Raw genomic sequence first — 22,380 nt, forward strand, 5'->3', positions numbered from 1 at the left:
TGCTATAAATTTATTTTCAAGACATACACAGTTAAAGACTGTCAAGGCACTGAAGGCAGTGTTTGATCGGAAAAATAACAACTTCTCTATATATTACAATTTTCTCACTTCTTATTGCTATGTATGCCATATTAACTCCAATCAAGTATCCTCTATAATGCATATAATAAGAATGAAACAGTTAAGATATTTTTAGGCAAAATAATCAGAAAAAAACACTTAGATCGAAATGTGTTATCAACGATTGTGGAAGTGTGTTGCAGCCTTTACCTATATAAGTAATAAGTTTGATATATCTGATGCACAGCCTAAGAAAAATAGTATTGATCCGATATAAATGTATCAATTAAAATATTCAGAAAGTCGCTATATTTCGTTCGTTTGGCCTTCACAGCTTTAATTGATAGAGTGTGACTTGACACGTACTTAATATAACAAAAAGCAGGTTTATTTTTTCATTTATCTATGTTATTAAATTGCTAATTATAGAGTTCATATTTCAGTTTCCCTGTCATTCCCATGGCGGTATAATACTGTAAAGTTATAATTGTGTGGCTGTGCCAATAAAGGTCAAAATTGTAAATACAAGGCAGACTATATAATTATGAAGAAAAATGGTAAAGCATATGAAAACATAATATTCTGAAAGATATTTTAATCAAAACACTTAAACCAAAAATATTATGTAAATATGCAATTTACGCATAGAAATATACAATATATTTTGTTGTTGTTGTTGTTGTTGTCGTTGAACGGAATCCCCAGAATACTTTTCCGCTGCTCTACGTACTGAGCTATCCGACCGCTGCAGCCTTGGTAAGTAACGTGGTCTTATACCAATAATATATGCAAATCATCAATGCATTATTTAATCTGTAAATATCCTTAATGTGTTGACAATTATTATTTGAATCTACATGATTTGATTTGAAAATGATAGCAAAACAGATAGAGATGTGATTCAACTTCGATCAAATTTAATTTGAGCTATAACTGTATAAAAGAATGGCCGACTATTTACATGCGTTTTTTGTAACAAAATAAACGTGTATAACCATCAAATTTACCCTCTATGTTTAAAAAAAGATCAAATGCATGGATGACAAGCAAATGTTTCATTCATATACCTAAATATTCTACATTTATCTCTTAAATACTGCTATTAAATTTTTTTCAAAACATACACAGGTAAAGACTGTCAAGACATTGTTTAATCGGAAAAATTAACAACTTCTCTATTACACATCACTAGAATCAAATGTATTTCGTGATCTCGTGAAACTTTCCGATACCACAATACAGAAAATCTCTATTCTCATTTCCTCCGCTTTTTGATGTAACTTCCGGTTCAGACATGCAAACATTTTCATGACCTCCATCTGGCATTCTTTAAACCACATAATATACAAAACCGGGTCTATCAAAGAGTTTACAGTGGACACACCTTCAAATGAAATTCGTAAATAAAGAACTCCAACATCAAAATATCGGACAGCAATTATTATGGTACCATACGCAAATCCTGTCAGAAGTAACACAATAAGGCAGGTAAGGACAAGCCCCGTTGATTTGTAATAAGTCAGAATTGACCTGGTTGATGACAACGATAATCCGCCGTTGCTTCGATACTTTTTAGACTGTATCAATCTTAGAATCTTCCAGTTACATATACATGATACTGTTGTCACTATCAGAAGACATATTCCTAAATGTGTAAATATGATATTGTTACATGCGCCAGCTTGAACGAATACTTTTTCTGATTTTAGGCGTAAATAACAAACACCGTAACGCACAATCACAAATGAAGCAACGTACAAAGACCACGTGGAAAGTATCACAATTCTCGTCATCTTCTCTGATACAATTCTCAAATACCGCATTGGATAGTAGAATAAAAGGAACCGTTCAACTGACATCATCATTACGCTTATAAGTGACAGATGGTAAGAAACGCTGCCAAATACCTGAAAAGCTAAGTTCGTTGCCGGATCATCTATGAATTTCCTAATCGTTGATACTACGACAAAATTCAAATCATATAACAAAATTCCAGTACACAAGAACTTAGAAGCGTAAGGAATTTTCTTAGTTCTCCGCAATACAACCATTGCTAATACGTTTATAGTTATAACTAGCGTACTTATTATAATGTAAATAAATTTTATTTCAAGTGAAAACTTGTCGAAGTCCGTGAATAATGTATTTTCCATTTCTGAATCGGAGTGTTCTTGTGCAATACCGAACTGTAGAGAGTCATTTTCGAGAATTGTCATGGTCATAATCATGCCCTGCTCCAGATAACCCCTGACCAAATACCTACAATGTCGAAATGTAGGTTTGGTGTTACGGATTCGTACTTGGTCCAGTCATTTGTTGTTGAGTTGTTAAATGCCTGAAAGTAAAACTTTGTCTTGCGGGATTTTAATCCATAATGCTGAAACATTCGGACCTATCCCTGAAGTTGTTTACATCTTATTCACAAGTTTTTCATAGTGGCTAGTAATTTACCTTTTTTACGGCTGCATGCTCATTTCTATTATTTATAAATCGCGAGAGATATGCCGAAATGAAGAGAGTCGTTTTCTTTTTATTCAAATTAATATCCAATTTGTTTCCAATCTTTTTTTTTAATTCCCCTGTATTATTTTTCAAATTCCCATCATAGTTTTCAACCAGTCATAGTATATGCGTTCTTAAATCGTATTGGAATATTAAAGCACACTGGTTATACACATGTAACATATCACTAATTTGTGAAACATTTTCTTAGGTTACCATCATTTAACTGTACAGCTGATGTTTTACAATCATCCATGCAATTTTGAAAAATAAAAGATACTTTATAATTATTTGTTTTGTGAAATCAAAATCTTTGCGGTAGATCCTTTTAATGTTGATTGTCTTTGAAAATGGCAGAAAATTGCGTCCAGTTAATTTCACATTCTTGCAATCTCAATGTCTCAATTCCGAGTAATTTATATGACAATATAGACTACAATGGAATCAATCCGTCACGTGGGCATCATTTATCCATAGCAACCGTTGCAAAGCCAATATTCCATTTAAAAAAATGTGAGCAGCGAAGTATTATAAAACCAATTATTTCTGCTAAATTACCTTAATTATTCAAAGATTGATAATTCAAACTATATACAGGTAGATATGTTTCCGGCTCAGTAAAAATATAACAGAACTTCCATTGTTGAATTTTCTTTTAGAAGAATATATCACCAGAACAAAAAGCACGACACGTAATGATGTTTTATTTACTACTAGATACCTCTAATTGTTATCATTATTAGTATAAATACTTCGGTAAGTTAGGTTATTTCGTTGCCAGCCGTACAAAATGCCAACCTGGCAATGTCATGCTGTTACCATGGGTTCACTCGTCGGTAGAGTTCTCATATAAACTTTGCCGCGGCTAATCAGCTGGTTCGTGGAAACAATTTTTATCTGAAGAACATGGGTCCTTTGGAAGGAATTGAAAGACTATAAAACAAAGATATAGAAACATAATTTATTTATTGATGTACAAAGTACATCTGTGTTCTATACATAACTAATGGCAATACAATTCAAAATATAAACATGACACATCTAAATATAATATGAAATGATAACATGATTACAAAGTTCAGTTTTACAAATACTTAAATTATGAATCCAATTAAGTGAAAATTACTTATAATTATTACTAGACAAAAATGTACAACAAAAATTTATCAATCACCTGTAAAACAAAGATATATGTATAAAAATATAATTTATTTGTTTATTTACAATGTTTCTAAATTCACAATTTCACCATGTTCATGTTTTAATGTTGAATTCCGCTCCAGTCGGTGCTAAGGGTCGTGGACGACAGTTTGCACCTGACAGTACTGTCTATGAACAGGTTCAATCAAACTGAGCCTGCAACATTTTCAAATGTGCTTTTTGAACACTTTCTTTATGAATTCTTATTTTCTTTATTTTACAAAATACATCAGTGTACTATACCACACAACTAATGGCGAATGCAATGTTTTAACAATGAATTCTGCTTAAGCAGGTGCTAGGGGTCGTGGACGACAATTTGCACTTGACAGTGCTGTCCATGAACAGGCTCAATCACGCCGGAACTTGCAACAATTTCAATTTTATTGTTTTGAACTTTCTTTACGGATTCTTATTTTCTTTACTTACAAAATAAATCTTTGTACAATCAATGTATACGGATCACATGTTAAAATGAAAGTGATTTATTGTTATGTTATAGATTATGAATGTTGAATACGTATAGATCTGGAAGGATAATGCGGCGGTTGTATATGTATAAAGAAAGGTTTATTGGACTGTTGTAACAATTGTAGTAATATGAAGTATTGAAAAGTAACTAGCGTCCGAAGTTTCTCGTTGGTTTTCTTCTCCTGAATATGCTCAGTCAGTCAGTCAGTCAGTCATTTAAATTAAATATACCATTAAATGCATTTATGGTACAAAGGCTATAAGACAACTATTCGGAAATGCTTCATAACCTTTTTATTAACAAACACATCTAGATAGAATATTCAACACTGTTACTTTGGAGGAGGATGCTGATGATCCTGTTGACAAAAATCACCATTTGCATAAATGCACATTCTACAATACGTTGAGCGGGGCAACTTACTTCTGGATGGGATATAGCGTCTGAAAAATCGGTCCCACGCATAAATCACACTTCTTCGAAATATTCTCAACTACACGATACACACTTGTCTCATCTATGACTCCACTTGTCAAAGCAGGACTTGAACTGATCTTGGGGAATTTTACGATTCGTTTCCGAACAACAATTGGCAAATCATGATTGTCATCAAACTCTTGCCACGCTGCTCTGATTTCAAGCCAGACATCGCATGGTGCTAGATCTAGGGAATGAATATGCAGGATGTTTCACGGTGTCAATTTTGTTCTAAAAGAGATTATTATCTGCTATATATAGATATGTAAATCGAAACATCTCACACTTACTTTCCAATAACATCCATATATATATTTCGTTCGTGATATATTATCATAGATTATACTCATCAACATACGTTTTCTGGGTTTTCCGGTGTGGCGTGAATTTTGTCAGACCCGTGAGAAACGTAAGACTTTACGTTCTGCGCATGCGCAGGTAGTTGTCGGACGGGGCCGTGAGAAATGTAAGACTTTCTGGTACAAATGTGTGTTAACCTCGTTTAGAAGCTCATTAATGAATCCAAGTGTAGTTCTTCCTTTTATTCATGAGCATAGAGATATTTTCTACGATACCAACTTTGTATCGTGTGGATGAAATATTGTCCAAATCAGTGGCAGTCTTTCGACATCGTTCGTTCCCGATGTCGAGTTGATGGAAAATCGAAGAGCTTTGATCGAGGTAAGTTTGTATTGATATTTTATATTAGAATGTGGTTATTTCAAGCATCGATGAAAGTATGTTAGTTTTTATTAATGCTTACAGGTACTGTAGGCCATGTCAGTCTGTTTTAAGAAATGGGCGGTATGTAGCTCAACTTTCGATGAGTTTCGTTTCTTAATTTTGTTTTAGCCGACCAGCCAGCCGACATTTGTAGATCTAGGGGTATGGCACACTTAAGTTTACTGATATATTGTCTAATTATATGTATTTGATTGGAATAAGTGTTGGCTCAGCCCTAACATACTCGGCCCCGAGTCAGCTCGGCCTTATTCCAACGCGGCACGGATCAACTCCATAGTCAACTCGGCCCACTTAAAAATTTATTAATCTGATTATCAGTGTTAATATATTGGTTTGTTTTATCACTCTCTGTTGTTGGAACCATATTATTGATATATAGAAAATACATTGGTTGATGTCGGGATGGAGAAGGTTTATCCGGTGAGCGAGAAAGTGTATCTTGGCGAGCTTTAGCGAACCAAGATTCACTTTCGCAGCGAACCGGATAAACCTTCTCCATCCCGACATCAACCATGTATTTGATTTATCCTGCTTTAATCATGTTTTTATAATTATTAGATGGTTTCATTCTTCTTTTTCCCCGATAAAATAGCATCTATATGTAGTTTTGTTTTGCTGCTAAACACGTGACGTAATCATATGACGTAATGACTGGAGATAGATAAGTTTATCCGGCAAAGCTTTATCCAGCTGATGATATAGACAGTAGCAGGATAAATGGACTTATTCACAAACGTTGAAAGACGTTTTCTTAAATTATTATTACATTTTTGGTAATAGAGTTTTCAATGATTTGGGATATATGAATTCATTACAATCCATCCTTTTGACATTGCAAAATACATTGCCTGTTGATAAATGCATTACATGTTATTTTATGTAGATCTATACAAGATAAATAACAAACATTTAGAAATATTTTATATAATAAGTAAACAAGTTTATATTTCTTTTTTTATTGAAGATCACTTTACAAACAAAAAGCATCAATTTGAAGGGAACATATTTGTATTATATTAATTTTTATCATGCAACTGCGATGATAACTGCTCGATTACACTTGACTGATAATTATTTTTGATATCAGGTTAGTAACCTGATATCAAAAATAAGCTCCCCCCATTTTAACAGACTTGTTTCAATAGCTTATTAGCCTTTAATCCAACAATTTTATCTAATATCCTGACAAGTCTATTTGTTATTTTATTCGTTTTCAATTACGAACAGATTAGATAGCGAATAGTTAAGTTTTAAGCACCAACTTAATGAAGTGACGTCACAATTTATAAATAATTTCCAAAATGACATCATCGATATTCACGTCATATTATTTCGATAAACATAACAAACAGGCCAGGCGATTTTCTTGGAGAACTTGTAAATATTTACTATGTGCCAGATTGTTATATTGAATTTATAAGTGATCAGCAAATTGTTTCATGCATGTTTATTTTTGATTGCCGGTTTGACTTTGAAACTGAAATTATGCCCGATACTGAATGTTTGACTTTGACATGTCAAGGAAAAAAGTTTGAAACAGCTTGCAGTTATCAGAAAAAGTTATGTTTTTTTTCAAAAGTGGGTCGAGTTGGCCTGTGCCCATTTGACCCGTGCCAAGTTGGTAGAGGGCCGAAATCCCTTCCCCCTTTATATTTATTAGTAAGTTATTATCAAACACACATTTTGTGAACCATTATCCCTAGTATGGTTCAGGTAGTAAGATAATGGCAAATGCAGCAGTCTAATATTCATTAAATTAAAGCAACAAAGTTTGAATCAGGTTTCGCTTAAATATTTATTTTTTTCATTATTCAACACTTATTTCTGTTGCACCAAGGCTAAGGGACTTTGATTATATTGAAGTGTATCCCTGAAAAAAGAAGGAATTCAAGTTATGTTTAGAGTAAAAACATGTATAGAGTAACTTATACTAGGCTTTAGGGGAGCTACTTCTCCAATTGAATTTTTCTTTGAAATAATGCAGTTTTCCTTATGTACACCAGCTGATTTTCTACCCAAAGTGATTAAGTGAGAAAAATAACTGGAGTCCCATATTATGTGAGTGATGATAAGGAACATATATAATATTTGAAGTTAAAAGTTAAAAAAATGAAATATCAAATTATATTGCTGCACTAAAACTGAATAGTACAGATGCCAATGCATGAGTGAGTAGCACTGCTCTACATATACTCAAGCTGAAAATAAATTTTGAATTCACCAGCATGCAGCCCTTGTTATGTCGGTTTAGTCGAGCCAGATAAATATTAGGCCCACTATTTTTTAATAAAAGTATACTTTTGGCTCTTAAAGCGGCATGCCTCCAGATGAGCCAAAATATTCAAGAAAATAAAACTTGATACAAATGTAGAAAAGAAAAAATGTTTTAAATTCAAGTATATATACAAATGATAATTTTCATGTTAGGATTAAGGACTGGACTTTGCAGTAATTAATGTCAGTGTTTACCACCATATCTCTTACTGTCTTACTAACACAGTGCAAGGTCCTAGGGCTATTTTTGCTTTTTTATGCCACCGCAGCATCTGCGATGCGGTGGCATATAGCGATTCACCTGTGTGTGTGTGTGTGTGTGTGTGTGTGTGTGTGTGTGTGTGTGTGTGTGTGTGTGTGTGTGTGTGTGTGTGTGTGTGTGTGTGTGTGTGTGTGTGTGTGTGTGTTTGTTTGTGTGTGTATGTGTTATATAGATTATATAGTGAACTTAAAAAATCTTCTTGTGAAAAACCACTAGTCCAATTTCAATCACACTTGGCAGGATTGATCCTTGGGTGAAGGGCTTCCAAAGTTGTTGAAAGAATTTCATTCCATGCAGAAATCTGGTTGCCATGGCAACCAAAAGGAATTATTAGAATAAATTTAAAAATCTTCTTGTAAAGAACCAAAAGCCTAGAGCTTAGATATTTTGCACAAGGCATTGCCTGGTAGACCTCTACCAAGATTGTTCAAATTATAGCCCTGGGGTCAAAACCGGCCCTGCCCTGGGGGTCATTGATTTTCACTATATGTACATATAGTTAAAACTTAAAATACCTTCTTGTAAAGACCCAAAAGACCTAGAGCTTAGATATTTTGTATCAGGCATTGTCTGGTAGACCCTTACCAAGATTGTTCAAATTATAGCCCTGGGGTCAAAATTGGCCCCGCCCAAGGGGTCATTGATTTTCACTATATGTACATACAGTAAAAACTTAAAATACCTTCTTGTAAAGACCCAAAAGACCTAGAGCTTAGATATTTTGTATAAGGCATTGCGTGGTAGACCTCTACCCAGATTGTTCAAATTATAGTCCTGGGAGCAAAATCGGGCCTGCCCCGGGGGTTATTGGTTTTCCTTATATGTATATTATAAGTAAAAACTTAAAGTAATAGCTTTAAAAAATTTCTTCTAGCAATTGACAAATGCTAGAGGTTAGATATTTTGCATGAAACATTGTGAAGTGAACTTCTAGCAAGATTGTTCAAATTATAGCCCTGGGGGTCAAAATTGCCCCCGCCCCGGGGGTCATTGATTTTCAATATATACATATAGTAAAAAATAAATAAATCTTATTGTCTGAAGGTAAAAGGCTTTGTTAAATGATATCATTTATAGGTTTTCTACCAAAGTTGTTCAAATTTTGCCTCTAGAGTCAAAATTAGCTCCGCCCCAGGGGCAATAGATTTTCCTTATATGTATAGAGTAAAAACTTAAAAAATCATCTTCTCTAAATTTACAATGGGACAGTGACCTACTTTCTTGTCCTTTGATGTACAGCTATGAAATTTAAACCATGTGCACAGATTAAGATGTAAAGTAAACTTTGATATCAGCTGACCTAGATTTTGACAAAGTGTCTTACTGTGTTGTCCTTTGATGTAGTCATGAAAATTAGGCTGTGTGAAATATGACCTTCACCACCAAATTCACTAGACTCGAGTGCATTGATATATTCCTACTCTGATCTTTTGTCGAGTTAACAACAGATTTAACCACTAATCTGATAATAAGAATTAGATAGGTCAGGGATCCATGCATTATGACAATCTTCAAAATTGTATAGAAACAAAAACACTACTATTTAGTGTTGTATTAATGCGGTGGCATAGCATTTTTCTCAAATGCAATCTTGTTTGATCTCCTTTTTGGTAATTTATGTGGATTGCAAGCAAATTTTGTAAAAAAAAAAAATTGTTCACTTCACAACATTTCACATTTAAAATTTTAAATACTTTTTTAGAGCTTTCATTAAAAAAAGGATGAATTTGCCAGCTGTTTTAACTTGTTTTGCTTTTGATAAACCTTAGTCCAAAACTATTTATTGTCAACTTTCAACCACAAGTATATACAGGACTTAAAAAATACATGTGTTTGCAAGCATTAAAGATAAAGTTTATCAAGTGGTCATATATAAGAGGTTTTGGTATTTCTTTTTCATACATGTGTAATTTTAATGCAAAACAGGGGCTCTGACTGCAGCCAAGTGGTTTAGCTTGCTGACCCCTCACAGTAAGGCCCCCACGATTACATGTTTAAACGGATTCGTTTCGATTTTCATTCATAAACGTTTACAATATTGTTTACCGTTTAATCGAAATGACCATACAACTTCTCAATCATTGCCTGTAATCATGGATTTTATCAATTCTAGTGGTTTATTCCAAAGTAAACAAACGGAAAATAGGTGTTAACAATCCTCCACACAGCATTACGGTGCAAAATTGCTTGTGACATAATACATTTTTGGTTAAAAAGGGGGTTACAATGCAAAGCGTGTGTGCTGACTCAATCGTGATGAGCCCTTATTTGTACACGTGTAAAAAATAGAAAGAAAGACATAATTTGGCGACTCAAATACATGGTGTGTATAGTACATAGAGGTACCACCGTTTAAACGGTATCGTTTCGGTTCTTAGCAATCGTTTAAACGTTTACAAACAATTGTAAACGTGGGAGCCTTACCTCACAGTCATATGAGGGATATTTGAGGAAGCTATACAGCTTACATAGACCGGTTAACCATGTAGAATTTGTACATTGTACATGAAAGAGCTGATCCTGGTTTTTCATTTGCATATATGAATTATGCAAGGAAACAAAAATGTCATTAATTATTTCTTAATATTGCTTGAATAGTGGATTCCTTGATATTTTTTTTGATCTTCTGTATGTTCATTCAGCTAATATAAATTGTGCACACAAATAACAATGCTTGATCTGCTTTAAAGATCAGCTTATTAATTTGGTATAAATCCACATATTAAATATTCTCAAGAATAGTACAAGATTATATGTTACTTTAGATTTTGTGAAACCTGACCTAACTAGTTAGCAATTATAAGCTTAACAAGCCTAAAAGGATAGAATTTGTTAGCCTTAATTTGAATTTGATTCCCTAAAAGAAAGGTGCATATAGCCCTCACAGTATAGTGAACACTGTAAATATTAACACATGTGAAGTTTGATAGTGCATTAATTATAACAGATAATAATTATTATTTTTAAATATTAGGACATAACAAAGGATCATTCCTTATTAAACAAATGACATATGATTTTGATACATGGTAAGAACTTTTCGGAAAAAGTGGCCGAATAGCTGAGGTACAATATTTCTAAGGGTCCTGGGTTTGAGTCCCATCATTTTGCAGTACCTGTGACATAATTATGGTTCCCTTTCAGGCAACATGATATCATGGTTTATAGCTCAGAGTCAATTTAAATCCTGTTCTGTTGGACGAATTTCAATACTGTATAGTTTGGCTGAATGTCACATTCACTCAGTAGTACAGACAGCTGTGAGATAAATGTGTAAGGGGTTAGATAGCTGAGTCGGTATAGCTGTGGTAGTTGTTAACCTGTGCAAATAATCATGAAGCCAAATTGTTATAGATTTCTTTAGCCAAATTAATAAAGTTTAAGCAAATGGTACGATGTAGGCAAAGAGTAAGGTCTGTGTCTATATGAGGCTTAAGTAAAGCATAATAAAGTTCTGTTAGATCTCAATTAATTCCAAACAAGAATCTACAAGTAAGCAGATGTCTGGATATGAAGGTCTTATTGGAGCAATTGAACACAATAAATAAAAAAAGCTCATTATTATTTTATTATTATGTTACATGTATATGATTTTTGCACAATTATTACATTTTGTGATTTTCCTCAGATAATTTAGGTTGTTTCATGCTACATGTATATGGGTACTTTTTGTCTGCTAAGCATATTTGCAGAGTTATACCCCCTTTCTAGCTCACATGAGCACAAAATGCTCAGAGGTGTCAGATCTTTTGGTTAGCAGTTTGTCTATCTTTTTTCATCTGTCGTTTGTTGTTGTCCTCAATTTATTTAAAAAAAACGCCACTATAGACCACATGATGGATTTTGACCAATTTTTACAGGAATGATTCTTAGATGGTCCTCAAATAAAGTAAAAATTTTCAAAAAAATCTTCTTCTCTAAAATTTCAAGGTATTTTGTATTTTGCATGAAGCATCTCCTTGTGGGTCTCTACAAACGTTCTGTAAGTCTGATATGCCATGATACCCCCTGGACCACCCTGGGCTCACTAAATTTTCTATAGACTAAAATACTTCAGTAAAAGCTTTGTGTAAAATTACAATGCCAAAATCTAAGATATTTGTTATGAAGACTTTTGTATCAGACAGTGAGTCACATCAAACAAATATTTGGAATTTATGCAGTCTGGAGAAAGAAACCTTAATATATGACTTCATTATTGTTGTAATAATTACACATAGTTACTCCCCTTTGATAAATGATCCTCATTGACCATGCTAATTGTTTAGTCATATAACAATTAGATTAAATAAAACATCAGGTAAAGGGGTTTAATACTTATAGATTTAGTTCCATTTAATTTGACTTTTAATAATTAAAATGATTGTTGTCATTTGTTAATGTGTACACAAATATTATAATTTTTCTTATTGACACTCATTGTCACTGACAATGTCAGGGGCGTAGCTGGGTCATTTTAAATATACGCACAAATGTTTACACAGGAGGTCAATAGGGCCCCCTTGCAGGTCCAGGGCAGGGCCCTGGATGGGGTAAAGGGGTGCAGCTCCCAAAGCTCTATGGATTTAGATATTTAAGGATGATTCGATTATACAATTTCACGTCCATTTAATACCACATAAATGTGGTTTATATCCTAAAAAAAAGGCAATTTTATTAAAGGCATATTACACACAGGGATCTACTAAATGCTGCCTGTTCTAGCACTGTGTCAATTGCTCGCATTTGAATAAGTGATAATGTTTTATTTTTTTATCATTGGCCCTGTGAATACCTTTTGTGTTGTGCCAAAGGGGGTCATTGATTTTCCCAATATGCATATAGTAAAAACTTAAAAAATCTTCTTTTAAAGAACCCAAAGAGCTAGAGCTAAGATATTTAGCATGAAACATGTTCTAATGAGTGTCTACCAAGTTTGTTCAAAGAAAAGCCCTGGGGTCAAAATTGGCCCGTCCCGGGGGTCATTGATTTTCCTTATATGTATGTAGCAAAAACTGAAAAAATCTTCTTTGAAAAAACCGAAATAGCTAGAGTTTAGATATTAAGCATGAAACACCTTCTAGTAAGTGTCTGCAAAATTGGTTCAAATATAAAACCCCTGGGGTCAAAACTTGCCCCGCCACAGGTATGTCATTGTTTTTAACTATATGTGTATAGTAAAAATCTTCTTTTAAAAAACCCAATGACCTTTAGCTTAGATGTTTAGCATGAAATATCTTCTTATGGGTGTCTACCAAGTTTGTTCAAATAAAAGCCCTTGGGTTAAATTGGCCCTGCAGGGGGGGAGAGATCATTGTTTTTCATTATATGTGTTGTAGTAAAAAATTAACATGAAACAGCTTCTAATGTGTGTCTTCCAAGTTTGTGAAAACAAAAGCCCTGGGGTTTAAACTGGCCCCGCTCCGGGGGCCTATATACAGGTGAGCGACCTCAGTGTTTATTTATAAAATTTGTGCACATTACTCCTTTTAAAACAGTATGAAACTTTGCAAGATAACAAGATTGAACTTAAGGCAAGTACTTTCACATATTGTACCGGGTTAATGTTTTTTAGCTCCACTATACGAAGTCTTGGTGCAATAAAAAATTATTCACTATAACTTTTTCGGGAAAACGGATATCTCTAGCACCATAATTGCAAGAATTATCTCCCCATAAACTGACAGAAGCCCTCCCGGTCAAAAGCCCTCCCGTCAAAAAATGACAAGGCGGACAAAACCTCCCGTAAAAATGACAGGGCGGACAAAAGCATTCACGTAAAAATAACAGGGCCGACAAAAGTCTTCCCATGAAAATGACTGGGCGGACAAAAGCCCTCCTTTGAAATTAGCAAGGCGGACAAAAGCCCTCCCGTAACAAAAATGAATATGTATGTTGAATACCTGTGTTTTTTTTCAATGCACTCAACATATTAAAATTGTTACATATATTTCTTATTGTTTTCAATTGGCCTAAGTATGTGTATGAGCTAGAACCACCTTTTATTCTGAAAATACCTTCCTGAAATGTTTAACGAGGTAACTTTTTACATGTCGTTAAAAACAAAGTCACTTTTAAAAGTCATTGACTAATTACAAGGCACATTATAAATGTCTTTAACTTTAAGTTACATGATTTTAACTTCTTTTCATCATTTATTACTCTATTAATCTTAACTTCACATAAGAGTAATCCTTCATATCTACGTGAATGAATATGCACTTACATATTTTAGCACTAATTTATCAGGAATGTGCTCAAGCCCGTACAAACACGGTCATTCCAATGGAAAACAAAAATATTCATGATTACAATTCTAATATGTTGAGTGTATTGAAAAGAAAATAAAAACTATTCAACGTACATATATATGTATTCGCTGCGAGAGGGCTTTTGTCCGCTCTATTATTTTCACGGGAGGGCTTTTGTCCGCCCTGTCATTTTTACGGGAGGGCTTTTGTCCGCCCTGACATTTTTATGGGAGGGCTTTTGTCCGCCTTGTCATTTTCACGGGAGGGCTTTAATGTCCGCCTTGTCCCTTTTTAATGGGAGGGCTTTTGTCCGGGAGGGCTTTTGTCCTACACTCGTTATTTTTTTATATAACTTTTTTAGTTTTAAAGGTATCTACCTCAAACTTCAAATACTTATTCCTTATCATCTATTACATCTTATGTGACAAGGTATATAACTCTTGAAGCAATATTTACCGATTTAACTGTCTTTGAACTTAGGATTTTATTTAAGAAATATTATAACTTCTTTTATTTTAAGGTATCTACTTCAAACTTCAAATATATATTTTTAATCATTACACACAATCATGTTATGTGACAAGGTTTATAACTCTAGTGTGACTATTTCCTGAATTATTCCCCTTGAACTTGGAATTTATGTTAACAAATGTTATTTTTTTACTATAACTTCATACATAATCGATTTTTCTTTCATAGTTTTTGTCTTCCTTACTGCGTCCAGTAAGAAAATATAAAAATTTAGTTGTTCACAATTATTTCTGAATATAAAAGAAATGCATTTTTATTTTACTTTAAATAGGGGATATTCCAGGTTTTTCTATAAACATGATAAATACAGTATTAGTTTTCATCAAGTGGTATCAAAAGAAAATTCCTGAGTGGAGGTAGCCACGTGTGAAATATGATAATTTTCATACCACAAGATGAAAATAAATTCTTTACTTATAGAAATTTTTTCTCTTTATTATATGCTTTTTCTCTTTTTTGATTTGTGTACTGGCATAATTTAGAAAAAAGTAAAATCCAGCAAAAATACCAGTTAAAATACGGAAAATATGTTTCACTGCAGTGAAAAATATTCTCTTTTAGAGTGAAAATACGGAAAATGGATATGCTTTTTATTTCATCAATATTTTTTCAATATTTCATTTATAAGTATATCATAAAAAAATATTTATTAATTTCAGTGAGAACAATCCAGTGTTACAAAAAGGTGTCATTTTCGGATAGCTGAGATTACAATTAACAAATATTTCACTTCTGGATAAATGTAGTGACATCAATTCAGGTAATATACATGTTATTTATGAACCTCTCTCTAGGGCATAATTGGGGGGAAGCAATACATACCAAACACAGGATGTGTCATTATGACAGGAAATAAATGTCTAATACTAGTGACTTTGAAAATATGTTATATCCTGTGTATATTATATAATATCATGTGTAACTATATTCTATAAAAATTGTTTGATCATGAAATTTGCCAAATTAATGAATGGTAGGTCATTCAAATTATGGTAATCCTTAGGATATTTCTTTAAAAAAAAAAACTCTGGTAGCATTATAAAAAAATCTAACCTGTTTTTTGACCCATGAGAAATGTAAGACTTTTAAATTTTTGTACATTTTCTGAAATGTTGAGAATTTTTTCTTGCCAAATACATTAAATTTGATGAAAACAACCAAAATCACAACTGAATAGGATATGTGTCTGCTATTGAGAAATATTTTTGAGATTTTATATGTATTCTTTGATATTACCCTTGAAACTAGTTAAATCTAGCCGTGAGAAATGTAAGACTATCAAAAAATGCCCATCTTAGAAAGTTTTAAATAAAAAAAAAAAAAAAAGGACGATCATAATTTTACCGACTTTTCATTTATGCCCATAGATGTTGTTTACAATACTTTAGATCGTTTGTGCAAAGAAACATTTTGGATTCATAAGCTAAAAACTCATTTTCCAGAAGGAATGAGCACAAAGTTGTTATACTCAATTAAATAATTCATAAAATATCAATCCACGCTATAAATGCTAGAATTACGCCACATAGATATTCGTTTTTTCCTATTATCATTTTTTATAATTAAACCCTATAGGAAATATTCGTATTTATTAATCCGATATCTATTGTGTCGTTTTTATATTTTTATATTTTGATGCTTTGTTTGGTGCACTTATCTCTTTTATCATGAATTGGAATTGTTCGTATTTGTTCGTTTTTCCGCTAAAGTGGGCGTGACGTTAATTGTAAAATTACGACGTCACGTCCGTTGATATTATTATTATTTATTTACCTTGAAAAAGGCATACATTTGCCGAAACGTTGAAAAATAAAAAATGATATTATACGTGTTATTGCTGTGACTTTATTATTTTAAAGTTTTAAATAGGCAGTTTGCCTCTTATTATTTTTTTCTCTTAAATATGGGTTGTTATCGTAATTGCCAATTCCTGACTGATGAATATTTACTTTAATGCAGATTTTTTTTTTCAAATAACAGACAAATTATTGAAGAAATACCATTTTTTTGACCCGTGAGAAATGTAAGACTTTTATATTTTTGTACATTTTCTGAAATGTTGAGAATTTTTTCTTGCTAAATACATTAAATTTGATGAAAACAACCAAAATCACAACTGAATAGGATATGTGTCTGCTATTGAGAAATATTTTTGAGATTTTATATGTACTCTTTGATATTACCCTTGAAACTAGTTAAATCTAGCCGTGAGAAATGAAAGACTATCAAAAAATGCCCATCTTAGAAAGTTCTAAATAGCCAGTTTGCCTCTTATTATATTTTTTCTCTTAAATATGGGTTGTTATCTTAATTGCCAATTTCTGACTGATGAATATTTACCTTATTGCAGATTTTTTTTTTCAAATAAAAGGCAAATTATTGAAGAAATACCAGTTTTTTGACCCGTGAGAAATGTAAGACTTTTATATTTTTGTACATTTTCTGAAATGTTGAGAATTTTTTCTTGCTAAATACATTAAATTTGATGAAAACAACCCAAATCACAACTGAATAGGATTAGTGTCTGCTATTAAGAAATATTTTTGAGATTTTATATGTATTCTTTGATATTACCCTTGAAATTAATGAAATGTAGCCGTGAGAAATGTAAGACTATCAAAAAATGCTCATCTTAGAAAGTTTTGAATGGGTAGTTTGCCTCTATGTACTTACTTCTGTTAAATATGGATTGTTATCTTAATTGCCAATTCCTGACTGATGAATATTTACCTTAATGCAGATTTTTTTTTTCAAAAACAGACAAATTATTGAAGAAATACCAGTTTTTTTGCCCGTGAGAAATGTAAGACTTTTCTGATTTTTGTACATTTTCTGAAATGTTGATGATTTTTGTTTACTAAATACATTAAATTCGATGAAAACAACCAAAATCACAACTGAATAGGATATGTGTCTGCTATTGAGAAATATTTTTGAGATATTACATGTATTCTTTGATATTCCCCTTGAAACTAGTGAAATCTAGCCATGAGAAATGTAAGACTATCAAAAAATGCCCATCTTAGAAAGTTTTAAATAGGCAGTTTGCCTCTTATTATTTTTTTCTCTTAAATATGGGTTGTTATCGTAATTGCCAATTCCTGACTGATGAATATTTACCTTAATGCAGATTTTTTTTTTTCAAATAACAGACAAATTATTGAAGAAATACCATTTTTTTGACCCGTGAGAAATGTAAGACTTTTATATTTTTGTACATTTTCTGAAATGTTGAGAATTTTTTCTTGCTAAATACATTAAATTTGATGAAAACAACCAAAATCACAACTGAATAGGATATGTGTCTGCTATTAAGAAATATTTTTGAGATTTTATATGTATTCTTTGATATTCCCCTTGAAATTAATGAAATCTAGCCGTGAGAAATGTAAGACTATCCTAAAATGCCCATCTTAGAAAGTTTTGAATGGGTAGTTTGCCTCTATATACTTACTTCTGTTAAATATGGATTGTTATCTTAATTGCCAATTCCTGACTGATGAATATTTACCTAAATGCAGGTTTTTTTTTTCAAAAAACAGGCAAATTATTGAAGAAATACCAATTTTTTTGCCCGTGAGAAATGTAAGACTTTTCTGTTTTTGTACATTTGCTGAAATGTTGATGATATTTTTTTACTGAATACATTAAATTTGATGAAAACAACCAAAATCACAACTGAATAGGATATGTGTCTGCTATTGAGAAATATTTTTGAGATTTTATATGTATTCTTTGATATTCCCCTTGAAACTAGTGAAATCTAGCCGTGAGAAATGTAAGACTATCAAAAAATGCCCATCTTAGAAAGTTTTAAATAGCCAGTTTGCCTCTTATTATTTTTTTCTCTTAAATATGGGTAGTTATCTTAATTGCCAATTCCTGACTGATGAATATTTACCTTAATGCAGATTTTTTTTTCAAATAACAGACAAATTATTGAAGAAATACCATTTTTTTGACCCGTGAGAAATGTAAGACTTTTATATTTTTGTACATTTTCTGAAATGTTGAGAATTTTTTCTTGCTAAATACATTAAATTTGATGAAAACAACCAAAAGCACAACTGAATAGGATATGCGTCTGCTATTAAGAAATATTTTTGAGATTTTATATGTATTCTTTGATATTCCCCTTGAAATTAATGAAATCTAGCCGTGAGAAATGTAAGACTATCAAAAAATGCCCATCTTTGAAAGTTTTGAATGGGTAGTTTGCCTCTATATACTTACTTCTGTTAAATATGGATTGTTATCTTAATTGCCAATTCCTGACTGATGAATATTTACCTTAATGCAGGTTTTTTTTTTCAAATAAAAGGCAAATTATTGATGAAATACCAATTTTTTTGCCCGTGAGAAATGTAAGACTTTTCTGTTTTTGTACATTTTCTGAAATGTTGATGATTTTTTTTTACTGAATACATTAAATTTGATGAAAACAACCAAAATCACAACTGAATAGGATATGTGTCTGCTATTGAGAAATATTTTTGAGATTTAATATGTATTCTTTGATATTCCCCTTGAAACTAGTGAAATCTAGCCATGAGAAATGTAAGACTATCAAAAAATGCCCATCTTAGAAAGTTTTGAATGGATAGTTTGCCTCTATATACTTACTTCTGTTAAATATGGATTGTTATCTTAATTGCCAATTCCTGACTGATGAATATTTACCTTAATGCAGGTTTTTTTTTCTTCAAAAAACAGACAAATTATTGAAGAAATACCAGTTTTTTTGCCTTTGAGAAATGTAAGACTTTTCTGTTTCTGTACATTTTCTGAAATGTTGATGATTTTTTTTCACTGAATACATTAAATTTGATGAAAACAACCCAAATCATAACTGAATAGGATATGTGTCTGCTATTGAGAAATATTTTTGAGATTTTATATGTATTCTTTGATATTCTCCTTGAAACTAGTGAAATCTAGCCGTGAGAAAGTTTTAAATAGGCAGTTAATGCCTCTTATTATTTTTTTTCTCTTAAATATGGGTTGTTATCTTAATTGCCAATTCCTGACTGATGAATATTTACCTTAATGCAGATTTTTTTTTACAAATAACAGACAAATTATTGAAGAAATACCAGTTTTTTGACCTGTGAGAAATGTAAGACTTTTCTGTTTTTGTACATTTTCTGAAATGTTGAGTATTTTTTGTTGGTGAATACTTTAAATATAATGAAAACAAGCAAAATCACAACTGAATAGGAGGACATGTGTATGCTTGAGAATTTTGTTTGAGATATTACATGTATTCTTTGAATATTGCCTTTGAAACCATCAAAGTGTAGCTGTAAGATTATCATAAAAAATGTCCATCTTTAAAACTTTAAACATTTAATAACTATCATTATTTTTTGTTTTGTTTTAATATGATTGTGCTTGTCATCTAATGCTAATTCCTGATTGATGAATATTTTAACTTAATGCATATTTTTGATAAAGCACATTTGTTAGAAAAGGGGTATTTGAAAAGCAACATATTTGGAGTTATGGGACTTTGATTTAAAATTGCTTATTAAGTTCAATTATTTCAAAACTGAAAGATATCAATGTGAAACTTGGAACACAATATAATACAATCTATATGTATTGTCAATCATTACAGATATGTTTAACTTTTTTTCTTCTTAAAATTATCTTTTCAAAAGTATAAAAGATATCATTCATAATTAATCTTGAAATACTTGTTTGTATGATGACAGGCACTTTGTCAACATTGCTTATTATTTGAAGGATGATTTCAAAACAATTAAAGCTATCAACTTGAATTATTGATTATCTTGCCAAGGCTTAGTTATAAAGCAATGGATGCTATTATCCTAAAAGCAATATATATACCTAAAAAATGTTATGCTTCTTATAAAGTTGTTTTATAAAAAATTGTTATTAAAAGTGATGCCCTATACAGATGACTGTTGTTAAATTTATTGTCTCTCTAATTTTACAGAAACAGCAGATTATAGGCAAAGGAAAGCTATTTCTGGATCTTTCACAAAATACATGATGTACAAATATTCTGCAAGAAACATCAACCTGACAAAAAGGAAGTGGTGTAGATCTGTTGGTATATCTGCATATTGTTGGTGATACAAAATGTGTAATATGAAAACATTGAAGAAATACTTGACAAATGCAAAATATGTGATGCAAGAATTCAGTATAAGTAAAATTACCAGATTTTCATTTCAAATGAAAAAGAATTGTAGCCCACAGGATCAGTCCTCATCTTTAGTCAGTGGTCAGGCTTAAAAAGTATTTTTTTCCAGAAGACACAAGTGCAAGTAAAAAAGGCACATTTCACTTTTTCCACTTAAATTATGTTGGATTAAATTAAGAGTTATCAAAAAGTATGGAAAATAAAGTTAATTTAGCAATGAATGTTTAAGAGTGCCAAAATGACAGCAAAATGTATCTTTTCCTTATTTTGTCAATATTGAATTTTATGATACTTTGGATGAAATGACAATAAAACTGTCAGTGAAAGTAAATTAAGTGAATTTTGATAATAAACGGACCAATTAAAGTGAACTAAATGTGGTAAAGAAGACATTATGGAGTTAACAAGGAGATACCAAAAGTGTAAATGAATGTAACAATAAATTACATCTATATTATTTCATAGACTCTGTGAAAGGATTATAGTCAGATCTGAATAGGAATCATAAGATTAGGACAAATACTGATAAATATAAAGTATATAAAATGTCTAATAAACTTATATTATAAGTTTTATTCTGGTGCAAGCCAGAAATGATATCTAAGTGTATCTTCCTTTTTCACTCCAGTTATGGTTGAAACTTGCCATAAAAAGCCATATGACTTCTCCAGTGTCAGCTTTATTATAAACCCACTATATCCCCCCCCCCCAAAGATAGTAAACAGTAAAATAACTTACTTAACATTAATATATTAATTATTGATAAAATCAATTTTTGTACAACTGTTTTGCTGATTTGTGTTTTGATATATATGAAAGAATCTGGGTATTTATTTAATATTTGGTATTCGACTGGTATGTAAGTACCTGGCAGAAACGAATATAAAAGAACATTTCGAAGAGAAGATGTGCACCTCTTTCCAAGCTGGAAATATGGTATTTCCAGGTTATGTTTCTTTATTACATACTTATAAATAAAATGATGAAAAATATTGATGAAATTAAATGCTTATTTTCACTTTCCTTATTTTCACTGCAAAAAAAATATTTTTCACTGCAGTGAAACATATTTTCACCGGTGTCTTGCCAGACTAATTTCTGCTATATTCAGCCGAGTTTCATATTGTGATGTCAAAAAAGAGAAATGCATATAATAAACAAGTAAATTTAAGTATTTTCTATAAATAGTTTGTAGTATGAAAATTATCATGTTTCACTTGTGGCAACCACCACTCATGAAATATTATACAAATATGGACTTTTTAGCTGTTGAATATGATGTGATATGTACTGAAAAAATTAATATTGACCGAGGCGATAGCCGAGGTCAATATTTATTTTTCAGTACATATCACATCATATTCAACAGCTAAAAAGTACATATCTGTTTTATTATATAATTTATAAATAGCTTTTACATGGCTTATCACATCTGCCATTGCATACGACAGAAATTATT

General features: G+C 31.6%; 1 long non-coding RNA gene across 1 annotated transcript; it reads left to right on the forward strand.

Annotated features, from left to right (window-relative positions):
• The first annotated feature begins 5,293 nt into the window (after nucleotides 1-5,293).
• On the forward strand, nucleotides 5,294-22,156 carry LOC132744945 (uncharacterized). The gene is made up of 3 exons (XR_009627769.1): nucleotides 5,294-5,392; nucleotides 15,412-15,512; nucleotides 20,712-22,156. It is a non-coding gene; the product is annotated as an uncharacterized LOC132744945 (long non-coding RNA).
• Nucleotides 22,157-22,380: the final 224 nt, after the last annotated feature.

The sequence above is a fragment of the Ruditapes philippinarum genome, unplaced genomic scaffold (assembly GCF_026571515.1).
Source record: "Ruditapes philippinarum isolate M1 unplaced genomic scaffold, ASM2657151v2 ctg8059_1_1_1_1, whole genome shotgun sequence".
Taxonomy (NCBI): Eukaryota; Metazoa; Mollusca; class Bivalvia; order Venerida; family Veneridae; genus Ruditapes; species Ruditapes philippinarum.